General features: G+C 56.2%; 1 long non-coding RNA gene across 1 annotated transcript in view; it reads left to right on the forward strand.

Moving 5' to 3' along the window:
- LOC309645126 overlaps nt 1-12,640 on the forward strand; it is a 43,340-nt gene that overhangs the window by 6,013 nt on the left and 24,687 nt on the right. Inside the window, exon 2 of the long non-coding RNA XR_014254754.1 lies at nt 4,016-7,142. This is a non-coding gene — a long non-coding RNA (uncharacterized lncRNA). The remainder of the gene's footprint in view (nt 1-4,015; nt 7,143-12,640) is intronic.

Raw genomic sequence — 12,640 nt, forward strand, 5'->3', positions numbered from 1 at the left:
TTTATGGCTGTGTTGGGTCTTTGTTTCTGTGCGAGGGCTTTCTCTAGTTGCGGCAAGTGGGGGCCACTCTTCATCGAGGTGCGCGGGCCTCTCACTATCGCGGCCTCTCTTGTTGCGGAGCACAGGCTCCAGACGCGCAGACTCAGCAATTGTGGCTCACGGGCCTAGTCGCTCCGCGGCATGTGGGATCTTCCCAGACCAGAGCTCGAACCTGTGTCCCCTGCATTAGCAGGCAGACTCCCAACCACTGCACCACCAGGGAAGCCCTGCTCTCTCTTTCTTAACGTCCCCGTTCAACCCCTCGTCCTGCTCTTCACTGGATGAGGTAGGTGGATGCAGAATTCAGTGGTGAATTGGTACTGATGGCAAGAAAAATTTGGAGAAATACGTTAATTCCAGAAGCTGGGGAAGTTCTAGTCCAATGCTGTCTTTACCTTCTCTTCAGCCGTTTCTGGTTTTTCGAGGCCTCTCTCAGTCGGGAGTTATTCTGTCCTCTTCATGCTTCTACAATACACCTGTGGGACCTCTGTCTGTCCACCCACACATCTGTCCACTCGGTGGCCTGCTCGGGGGGAGGCAGTGCCTGGGCTCTCTCCCTGTCCCTGCTGGTCTTGGGATGGGACCCTCCTGGGCACCCCTTTGGTCCTCCCAGCCCCTGCCCTACTGCAGGCTGCGACCAGCCTCATATAGCCTGACACGGCCTGGCTCTGTCCTCTCGCTCTGGGGGTCTCCAATCCCCGGGCTGTGGACTGGTACCGGTCCGCGGCCTGTTAGGAACTGGGCTGCATAGCAGGAGGTGAGTGGTGGGCAAGTGAGTGAAGCTTCATCTGCCGCCCCCCATCACTCCCCATCACTCACATTACCCCCTGAACCATGCCCACACCCTGTCCATGGAAAAATTGTCTTCCACGAAACCGGTCCCTGGTGCCAAAAAGGTTGGGGACCGCTGTCCTGCTCGGTCCTTCTCTGATGCCTCAGTGAGGGACATCCTGGACCCATGTGGCCCCCACACATCCCACCTGGACATCTGGGGCAGGTCAGCCTTCCAGGGAGCCGAGGGGTAGATGAGGGGGTCATGAGACTTCTCACCCGGTGCCCCCCCGATTGAGTGTCTGGAGGCCTGGGCTGCGGCCAGGCAGCGAGGTGGACTTTCCCTTCCCTCTCTCACCCCCGTCCCTCACCCCTGTTCCTGGGATTACAACCCACACGCCCTTGACTCAGACTCTGCTTTTGGAGGCTGCAGGCTGAGGGAGTCCAGGATGTGGTGCCTGATCCTGCTTCCATGTGGAAAGCCCTGCAGTGGCTGACCTTTAGAACAAGATGCCGTGTTACAGTGCGGCTGCTGGGCTCCCCCGGGGCCAGCCCCTGCCTCCCTCCATCACCCCTGCTTCTCCAACAGAATCCAAACTCCCCTCAAAAGGGATGCGCAGTGAATTCCGCTTGGGCTGCGGGTGGCAGGGAGCTCAGGAAAGTCTTCCCAGGAGAAGGATGCTTGAGCAGCCTCTTGATTTGTGTCTGTGGAGTTGTAGGGGTTATAGTATAGAGGTCATGGTATAGGGGTCATAGTGTAGCAGTTAGGGTGTAGGGGTCATGTTTTAGGGGTTAAGGTGTAGGGGTTATAGTGTAGAGGTCACGGTGTAGGGGGTCACTCTATAGGGGTCATAGCATAGGGGTTATAGGGTAGGGGTCATAGCGTAGGGGGTTATAGTGTAGAGGTCATAGTGTAGGGGTTATAGTGTAGAGGTCATAGTGTAGGGTCATGGTGTAGGAGTCATGGTGTGGGGGTCATGGTGTAGGAGTCATGGTGTAGAGGTCATGGTGTAGGGGTTAAGGTGTAGAGGTCATGTAGAGGGGTAGGGTCTAGAGGTCACAGAGTAGGGGTCAGAGTATAAGGGTTAGTGTGTAGGGGTTATGAGTACAAGTTTGGAAGTCAGACTGTGGATTTCAGGTCCAATTCTGCCCCCTCCTAGCTGTGTCAAATTACTTACCTTTGTCAAATTACTTACCTCTCTGAGCCACAGTTCCTTCATCTGTGAAAACAGGTGTTGCTCACATCTACGGTGTAGGATTGCTACGGGGTTTAAGGGATGGCTGGTGTGCGGTGCCTGGCACTTGGTGACTGGTCAGTCAGTGCTCTTTGTATGTGCTGAGTGTGTTTTCTGAGTGGGTCCCCCCAGGGCCTGGGTGTTGAGGCCATTCACTCACTCAGTAGAGTATGTCCTCCTAAGGATGGAGACCTGTGTTAAACACCCAGGAATTTCTGCTCTGCTCAGGAAGCCTGAGGATTGAGCAGATAATAAGAGTCATGGGCTGCGATGAACGGTACTCCAGGTGGGGTCTACAAGAGAGTCTGGTGTAGCCCAGAGGTTCTCAAAGTAGGGTCCCCAGAACAGCTTCAGCATTACCTGGATATCTGTTAGAAATGCAGATTCTTGGAGCCCATCCCAGACTTGCTGGATCAGAGGCTCTGGGCTGAGGTCTCCCAATCTGTGTTTTAACCAGCCCTCTGGGTGTTCTGGTGACCTAGAAAACACCTGGGGGGCAGGACAATGCAGCATCCTGCCCTGAGGACCCAGATAAGATGAGATGAGGCTTGCTTCCCCAGTAAACCAAGTGTTCCTGCCCTGCGCCCATCCTGATTTCCACCCTTACTCTTGGGATGGCCGTTGACTAGTCACATCTCTCAGGCTGACCGGGATACTCTGTCCACCCTCTGCCTCTGTCCTATGTCTGCCATGTGACCCTCGCTGGAGGGAACGCACTGGAATTTCCCGGGGCTGATAAAGATGACAAGACAGCTGCTGCTACTCTTTGGACAGAAAAGCTTGTCCCCATAACCAGCAGAGCCAAACGTAAGGGAGAGGATTTATACCTGTGTCTGTCCATGGGTGCAACGCCCCTAACGCAGATACAGTCTCTGGAAGTCTCCATAAGCTTCGTCAGCCCAGGCTGACCCTCAGTGGCTGAGGAGAGAGGAGGCCCCGGAACCAGACCCTGAGATGGTTCATGGGCAGGTGATTTCTAAGGAAGTGCCCCCAGGTGAGGCTTGCAGGGAGTGGGGGCAGGCGGGTGGGAGGGGAGAGGCTGCCAATGTGGGCTGACCCCATGGGGAGATCTCTGTCTTGCCTGAGTGCCACCTGTCTTTGGCCACGGGAGCACAGTAAAGAGGTGACCCTGGTCTTCTCTAGGGAGACGCTGGTCATCTCTTATCTAATTATTGCCCATCCACCTCACCTGCCACAGTGACACAGGCTAGTGGACAACTGTGAGGATGGTCCCCAAGGCTGAGTTGATTGATGCTCATACTTGATTCTTGGGGGAGATAAACCAATAGCAGGTACAAAGATTTAGGTGGATGATGTCTTAGTAATAACAATAAAGGGCAGGGATGCTTCATCCCCCTGTAAGGCGCCCCAAACGGACACTTACCTGCTCCTTTACAAACAAACCACCAGTGGGTGTTTGCCCAGTAGAAGGACCTTATTGCATGTTGGTCACGACCCAGAGCACGTGTTTCTGGAAGCCCCCATAGCCAGGTGGCATTAGCAGATGGTTGGAATCGTTTCTGAGTTGGGAGGCGGCCAGCCCTGGGCTCCTGTGGCTGCACCATGTGTGATTTCAAAAGGAAAACCCAACAAGGATCTATGCAGTCACTGGAGCTGGGGCTCGTGGCCGTTCAAGCAGCATGTTTTCCGGAGAGGTTTTATCATTAACCTTTGATTTTGCACGTACATTCAGGCCGTCTCGTTCAAACAAGGGCAGTAAAAGACATATTTCCAAAGAAATCGAGGACTGTGTCTGGGGGGAGAGGACAGACTGGCAGATGGGAAAACTGCTGATTGGGGTCACATATGCCCAGATTTTCTGCAGCAGGAAAGCACCCCCGAGGGTCATCCCGCTCGGGCATTTCGGATGTGTTCCCGGGTCCTGGGAAGGCGACACCGAAGGGGCTGGGCTAGGGTGGGTGGGGGAGAGCTTTCACTTTATCAGAGGTGCCCATTTACAATTTCTACAGGTGTGCCTGCCGTGGACAAGTCGTTTTGACTTCAGTGCATGCAGGGCTTTGCTTGAAAACATAGTTCTGCTACGAAAACGTTAGAAAAGCACCGAGCTCATTTCCTCCTCTCTGCACCGACGAACCAGAGGCACAAGAGGCTCAGCAAAGCACATCACTGGTTGCCCTGCGAGACGGTGACAGACACCAGCCTTATCAATGCCAGTCTGGCTTTTACTCCACCGAACGATTATCTGATTACTTGGCAGGTTCACTTGAAATGGGACATTGGACCTCCAGAGACATACTGTCCTGAGGGGGCAGCCATGTGCTGGCGTGGAGCCTGGCTCTTCCTGAATACAGGGTCTGGTCTTTCCCCTGAACCTTCCCTACATCGAAATCTGTCCTGTCTCTGTCTTTTTGGACTTTAGCCTTTATTTGTTTGAAATCGGCTTGAAACACCTGCTGTGCCTTTTCCATCATCGCCACCAGCTCATTTGCACAACATGTTAGGGTTTACGACAGCTTTTCCAGGGACGATCCACACTGAGGTTAACAGTAGTGCCGTGAAGCAGGTTGTTATGTCCCTAATGGATCCAAGGTGACTTGTCTAACTTTTCTCCACCCGTAGGTGCCGGTGGCAGGGGGCGTGCGCCCCAGAATTGTCTCCTACTCATTCCACGGCAGGCAGAAGGCTCGCTCCTGTAGGGTCGGCTGCTTCTGTTGGCTCCTTATTCAGCAAATACCTCTGGCATGTCTGCTCTGTTGCAGGCACTGTTCCAGACACTGGGGGACAGCAGAGGACAGAGTCCCTGAACCCAAGGGTCTGGACGCCGGGGGCGCTGGTCTTCAGAATCCCTGGGCCGCCTGTGTTGATACCCACCTGCGTTTAACCACCGAGTTCTAGGCTCCAGGGTTGTCCTGCAGTCTTCTCTCCTCCACTTACCTGGCACAGGAAGGTCCCTAGGGCCAGATGTCCAGATCGTCCTTCACTCCCCGTCTTCCTGGTTTATCTCTGCTGGCTCTTCTCTCAAGAAGGGAATCCACAATTTCTTATGCCTTTGGGCTCATTGCCCGTTTGTTTTACTTGAATTTTAGAAACCAGAGAGGGTAAAACAGTCCTTACTTTCTTCACCAGCTCCCCCATTGCAGACCCTGAGCACCATTTCAGAGGGAAGTACGTCCTGTCCGTCTCTGGAAGACAGTCCCCCGGCTGAACCCCTGTCAGTGGCCGAGCCCCCATCTGTGGGCCTGCGGTGCCGTGGGGACCCCTCGCTGCTGCGGGACGTGTGGCCAGCGGCTCCCAGGCCAGGGGCTCGGAGCCCAGCGTGGAGGGGACACGTGGGGCCGGGCAGAGGAGAGGCACCAGTTTCTCCCTGGATGGTGAGGCAGCTGAGCGGGGACCAGGACAGCGGCTGGGGGATACAAGGTCCTGTAATATTGCGTTAACTCAGCCTTCAGTCTGATGGGTGAGGCCCTCTTGGTGAAATGTGTGCGGCTTAAAACCGAGACTGTAAACCAAATAGGAATTTGGTTTGCTTCACGAGTCAAGATAATTGTACTTTGAAAAATGTTTTCAACATAACATTAATTTTGACCTTTATGGGAAGTGTGACATAAGTGTGTTTTTAAAATGGGTATTCATGTGTGACACATTTTCCATTATCACCTTATCAGATTTTCTGAGTTGCTGCCGCAGTAGATTGGTCAGGTGTTTAAAATAAGCACTCAGTTATTTTTATGCTCCTGCAAGGACAGGTTATAGTGGGGATTGAACGGAATTTTCTTTTTTTTTTCCTTCCAGGAGCCTCAAGAACAAAGGCCACGGGTGGGTGGTGGGTCCTGACACCAGGACCCGCCGGCTGGGATGGAGGGATGGAAAGCGAGGGAGGGGACAGCAAGGCATCGGCCCATCGGTGTACTCCTCACTCCTGCCCCTGGAGGGACTTGTGACGGGACCTGGCAGCACTTTCCTGTACCCTTTGATCTAAGATGTCCTTGTGAAGTACCTAAAACGCAGGTTGAAGATTTTTGTGGATTCCTGCTGGAGCCACTGGCTTCCTGAGCTGACTTTCCCTTCTGCCAGAGCTGTCCCAGCCCAGGGACTGAGGGGCCCAGAAGCTGGGCTGTCTCCCTCCAATCCCCATTTCTAGTCGGCTAAGGGCTCCTGGGGATCCACGCTCTGTCCCTTCCCACCAGACCCCACGATAGGAAAGCCCTCAGGCAGAGTCTCCAGGGCCCGCAGGGGAAGCTGTGGATGTGCCAGGAGCCAGGAGAGCTGGGGTTTGTGGCCAGGGCACCCTAGGTGCCATCGTTATTATGGGACAATTTGGGAACATGGGGACCGGTGTAAAACCTTTGGGAATTAGTATGGAGCAGAGTCTATTTAGACGGGAAAAAAGTATATTGTCTGTGCTTCGAGTTAATTGGGGGACTCAGGGACTAGAGGACTGGGATAAAGCCACGTGATCTGGATTCCCGTTTAATAGAACAAGCACAAGCACTGCATTGTTCTAGCCTTCTGCACTCATTTTTCAAAATCACTTGGCAGCAATAACGGCCTTAACTGCTGAATAAATATGGTTACTGAAAATCTAAAATAATACATTATAAACTATTTAAAGCAGTAAAAGAATTCACACTATTAGGAGCTTGGAGGAAATTAGCAATCTTTAAATACCTCAGTAAACAAAGACTGTATTACACTTTGTAAGCACAAACATTGCAGGAGCTGCTTTGTTCCTTTCAGAGGAGAGACACCAAGCACTGTTTGGTATTCGGATATTTGCCCACAAGTGTTTAGGTGCTTCGTGGGGGAAGAGAACCCGAGATCTTTCCACTGAGAGGCGGTCTGGGCCCGGCGCGTGGGAGGTGGTGGTGTGTCTGGGGGGTGTGGGGCGGGAAGAACGGAGCTAGAATCCAGCGGGAATTCTTCCCGTCTCATTTCACTGTGTGCACTTGCATCCCTTTTCCCGTCCTCTCACAGCCTGGTTTCCTTTTCGGGAATTACATTTTCTCCAAGGGGCCAGCATAGGAGCCAGTTCACGCCAAGCCGCCAGGTATTCCCTCCGCAGTGTTTGCATCTCGAGTCAACAGTGGCTGCTATATCCACCCGAGTGATGGCAGCCGGGAGAGATCACCCACTGCAGTGAGTATTCATTTCTCTCCTCGTCCCCGGGGGGCCTGTCCCCAGCCTCGTCCCTGGACCTATGGGCTTCTGATACCTTCCAGTGAATTCTCTGGGTCGGAGCAATTCTTACGAGCACTGAATTCTGGCTGATATACTTCCCCACCACCAGCTGCTCTATAACTCGCGGCTGTGACGGTCCCTCCATCCTTCTCACGTCTCGTCGATGCGATGCACGCGGTCTGTGATTTAGGTTTGAGGACTCACATCATAGCAGATGTTGCCAGGGGCCTTCCCTTACCTCTGGAGCTCATGCAAGCCAGACTCCACCGCCAGCACCTATGTCTCTCGGCCCCCTGGGCTCAGAAGCCCCAGACGTTGTAGGGCAGAGACAACGGTTCCTGCTGTGCCCTTTCTGAAGTCCAGTTCCTAATGCAGCACAGCAGCCATACTGAAATTAATGGTGTGAAGCATGATGAAGCAGTGCTTCCCACCATTAATTCCTGGATGGCTGCTGCACTGCATTGGCAACTGGAACGGGGTGGGGTGGGGGTGAGAGCTGGGAGCAGGGAGGGCACCCCCGGTTCATCCCAGGACGAGCAAGGCCAGGGGTACATGACACAGAGCAGAGGCCCCCGGGTGGGAAGTGGCCAGGCTGGGCTGGGGCTCAGAAGCCACCCTAGGGCCTCTGGACGTTTCTGTCTTTTCTGCAGCGGGGAGAGGGGTGGCAGCTGGAAGCCAGCCTGTGGCGGAGCTCCATGGTTTGTTACAAAAGTGCTAACGTAAACAACTGCACCCAAGGAGCCTATGTTTGGTGTAAACCCTGGAGCAACTGAATTCCTGAAGTTCAAATCCACAGAGATGCACATGTTACTCCCCACATCTGTCCCTTCACTGGGATGGGAGCTGCACAGCTGCCCTGGGCTCTGTCACATCTCAAAGGGGGGAATTGTCCACTTGGAGAAACCATGATCTGAGGGCATGTGCCTGGCTGCCCTTCAGGTGTCGTGTTCAGCTCTGGGTGGGCGCACCAGCTCTCACGCGGGGAGAGGTTAGGGGGGTGTCCATGCCCCCGGCAGGGATCGCAGACGCTGTGGCCCGTCCGAGGCAGGGCGGGAACAGACCCCAGAGCAGAGTCCCTGGTAGGGCCAGTGCCGTGCTGTACTCCAGGCCCCATGGGCCAGTCAGGGGCCCAGCGGGACATGGAGGGTCCTGACGGTCACAGGCATCGGCCCTGGGGTCCAACAGGAGTGGATGCAGGGCCAGCTCTCCTTGCATTTGGGATGTTGAGTAAGACCCCTGAGACCTTATTCTCATGAGCAAGTGGGGTGATAATTGTCCCCAAACCACAGGGTTGTTGTGGGGCTTCCAGGGGACCTGTGGCGTGCCCTCAGGTGCACAGCGTGTGATGGGTGCAGCCGTCCTCACTAGTGGTTCCGTTCCTGCTCCTTCAGTGATGACAGGGGCTTGAGGGCAGGATGTCTGGACACTCCCTGCAGAGGAGCTCCATAGACCCCGGGGCTCCTGGAAGCAGTTTGGAGAAGAAGGCTTTGCCTGACTCCCTTGTGGATGAGGGTGGTGGCTGGAGCCCAGAGGTGAGGGACTCTCCCCACCGCTGGGCTGGGGACCGAGGCTGTGGGTGTTTCTGAGGCAAGGGCTTGTTCATCCCGCACTGCGCATGGAGAGACCCTCAGAGGCTGGGATGCGGCACGCCTTCGCTGGGCTGCGGCTGGCGTTGAAATGTATCCCTGTGGTTTCCTCCTTTGGGTTAAAGAGTTGGCCTTTGACAATGTGCAAATTCAGCTGCCTTCTTTTGTTTGGATCTAGTTCATCCATTCATTCAAATATATGTTGGATCGCTCCTGTGTGCTAGGAAATTTTCTGGGTGCTGGGGGAGAAAGTGGTGAGATAAATGGACAAAAATCCTTGTCTATGAAGAGTTTCATCCCAGTGAGAAAGGAGGAAGACTGTGGACAAGACAAATAAGAACAGGGTACAGGTTGTTGGGAACTGGTGAGTTCTAGGAAGAAGAATAAGGAAGGAGATAAGAATTGATGATGGAGGGAGGGAGGATGGGGGAGGGAGGATGGGGGAGGGACAAGGGCGGCGTCCAGGCAGAGCAAAAGCAAATGCAGACGGCTCCCCGGCTCCGTGTTCCATGGTCCTGGTATGGGCAGACGTGTAGGGGGAAGCAGCGGCTGAGAGTTCAGGGCAGTGGACGGTGGTGCTCTGGGCGGCAGGTCTGGACGGGGTCCTGCCCTGGCCGTGGTGAGCGTGGTGGGAATGGCTGCTTTGCCCAGGAGAATGACTGCTATGTTGCCCAACCTCCCCTGCAGAACAGGGCCAGGAAGCATGAGGCCACCCACGTCCCTTCCCTGACCACTCAGTGCCACAGCCTGGTGGGCTGGTGTCCTCCCCGTCCCGCCTCCCATCTGCTCCGGCTGCGTCTCTGGTGTGTCTTCCCAAACAAGCCTCTTGCACTCACGTCCTGCCTCAGGGTCTGGTTCTGGGGAGACCCAGCCCGGGTGGTGTGTTCTTCAGGGTCTGACAGCAAAGCCGGGCACCGTAAACATCACCCTTGTGGCTCCGTGCACGCGCACAAGGCCGTGACTGTGGCCTCGGGTTGAGGACCCCTCCGCCACGCAGGTGGGCGCTGGGAACACAGCCCGTCCTCACAGAGTGAGGAGCCCTCTGTGCTCCCCGCCGGCCTCACACTTGGGAGTGTGAACTGGGCCAGTGTGAACTGTGAGCCCTCAGCACCCCCGTCTCTGCGCCGAGCTGCGGTCTGCTGGGGGCGGGTGGTGGCTCTCACGCGCTGTCCCCAGGCACGGGGACTTGGTTAAGTACACACACTCGGTCACCTCACTGTGCACACAGGTACTCCCGAGGGAAATACCTTAGGGAATTTTGCTTTAGGCCACAGAGAGCGATCCGGTTTGAGTGGCGTGAGCAGAGGTTGTTTAGAACTAGAACCTTGCGAAGCGGATTCTTTGGTGGGACCCTCGCCCCTCACTTGGGACATTTCCGTCCAGGAAAGGAACACCTCTGGCCTCTCATTTCCCCCTTGCTCCTTCCTCCCCCGGTGATGAGGGGCGCTTTATGGGGTCGGACAGTGTAGGGAGAAGGAACCCGGCCCCTTCTTGCCTTGGTTTTAGGGCTGTGCTTCCCTGCAGGGAGCGGCTGGTAAGCACAGGGCACCCTGCCCAGGCCGAGGGCTGTGCGCTCAGCGCTCCGATCACTGGTGGTGAAGGGCCTCTTCCAAGGCTCAGGACGCAGAAGCTTGTCCGCGCACCTTGCACCTTGGCTGCATCTCCAGGATGGGTGGTGCTGGTTTCTGACGACTAGATTGGCAGTTGATGTGTCTCAATTGGTTTTGAAATTGGTCATTAGTGTGACTCTGTTGGTTCTGAACTTGAGTGGGAAACAGAGGCACACGATCCATGGACCCCTCTGAACGTGACCCTGTGAGCTTTTCTTGTGGCTGCTGCACACGGTGGCAGCCTGGCTGGCTTCTTGTGACGGGAGAACACTGGTGGGCGACCTTCATTTCCCCCGGCAGTGTGCGCTGTGGCGGGAACGTGGCAGCAGGTCCTGCCGGCCCCGCCAAGGCCGGGCCACCTCCCGGTGACCAGGCGGCCCCCTCCATAAGCCTCGGAAAGTGTCGCTCCTGTTCCACAGCTGCAGGGGCTGCTGGGCGTTACTGTCAGCCCCAAGGTGTGAACAACCAGAAATTTTGCCAACTTTTCCAAGGAACTCCTCCAGGGTATGGACAATTTCTCCCATTCATGGGGTGGAGCTGCCCCAGGAAGCCAGGAGATGGGCCCCAAGTCATCCATGGCATCCTCCCCTCACCCAGCCTGGAGGAGATAAACTGTAACAGCTAAGGCAGAAACTCAACAAAAGTAACCAAAATTTTGATGTAAATGCCATTTTGGAGAACTGATTAATATGTCAAAATATTCAGCTCCCAAGGTATGTCATAAAAATAACCAGAGTTCTTTGCAATTTCGTGATTTAACATTCAAATGAATGATCTAAATTCCATTTCATCAACTCCTTTTCAAACCTGTCTCCTCTTTCCTGGGGTTTTGGGCAGCTTCTTTGCTGGACCCTGAACTGGTGTGGGCAGGAATTCCTGGGGTGGGGGGAACAATGGGTTCTGGAGAAATGGGGGGGTCAGGCCGTATGTTATCCTAACAGGAGAGGTTTGCCTTTGTACAGCCCTGTCCTTTGTTTCCAGCACAGAGAGCAGGCCAGGGACAGGGCTGCCAGGCTGTCACGGCCCCTGCTCCTGACGGGAGCGGGATGACCAGTGTGAGGTCAGCCTCCTGGTTCGTCCATCCTGGCCGAGTCTCCCCGGAAGGCAGTGCCTGAGACATTCAGAGCCTGCTCTCACCTTTTATGGGGGTTGGGGGTGTGGTCCCAGGGACACGAGGCAGTGGGGGTGGGGAGGGAAAGGGGAGCAAAGGTGAGGGCCTGAGCACTGGGTGTGTCGGCCCCTCAGAGAGGCCTTAGGACCCACGGTGGAGGGGCAGGTGCCCCACGTCCCATTGCCCGTGGCTCCAGTTACCGTCCTGCCTCTGCGTCTTCAAAGAGCTGTGAGTCTGGGCATCAGACGCCCCTAACCCTAACCCCCCTTCCCCCCGCATGGCCGTGCCTTCCAGCCCGGCAGCTGCAGGGAACCTGGGGAGGGCAGGGCGGCGAGGGACAGAGGCCCCCGCGGCAGCTGAGACCCAGCTCCACGGTTGGGAGCCCCCAGTCAGGGGGTATCTGGCGCGTTGCTGCTTACACGTGGCTCTAGAAGGACGCCGACGGGGACTGGTTGGGAAGCAGTCAACCCGCAGGACGGAAGGAACCCTTGAGAATCAGTGGCTCGCGGGCGCCGCTCACGGATGGAGTTGACACGCGTACCGTGACCCTGGCGTCCCTGCTCGTGGAGTCCGGGGGTGGGGGGAAGGGCAGGGTCCTGGTGGTCCCTTCATCTCGGGGAAGCAAGGGGCGCTTTCGCTGCATTCGAGCCGAGGGGGAGTCCCGGGGGCAGGAGCGCCCTCTGCCCACCGCACTCTCACACCCACACCCACGCAAGGCAGAGTCAGGTCGGATTCCTTATTTGATCAACCAAGGGCACGACATTTCCCCAGGAGCGTGGGGGCCGAGGGGTGGGAGGCGTGAGGTGCTCCATGTAGACCAGCACCCCCCACCCACCCGGCCTGCACGCGGGGGTGGGGCGGCTGCAGGAACCCCGAGGGGTCCTCAGAGAGTCCAGGGGTGGCAGCTGAAAAGGCCAGCAGAGGCCGCACTGGGAGAAGAAGCCTGGGGCTGAGCCAGGGGCTCTGATGCCAGGCCAGAGCCTAATGATGCTGCCCTTCGGACCCCGGGCCCCGGCTGGTGGATGGACACCCCCATGCCCGCCTCACCAGACCGCCAGGCCCCAGCCCGGGGGGGTTTGCTAATTTTTCACTCTATTTTCTTGCCGCTCGGGCGGCCTCAGAACCCTTCCCTGCAGCACTCCAGGTGGC

This window comes from Balaenoptera physalus, assembly GCF_965194825.1.
Source record: "Balaenoptera physalus genome assembly, chromosome: 16".
NCBI lineage: Eukaryota > Metazoa > Chordata > Mammalia > Artiodactyla > Balaenopteridae > Balaenoptera > Balaenoptera physalus.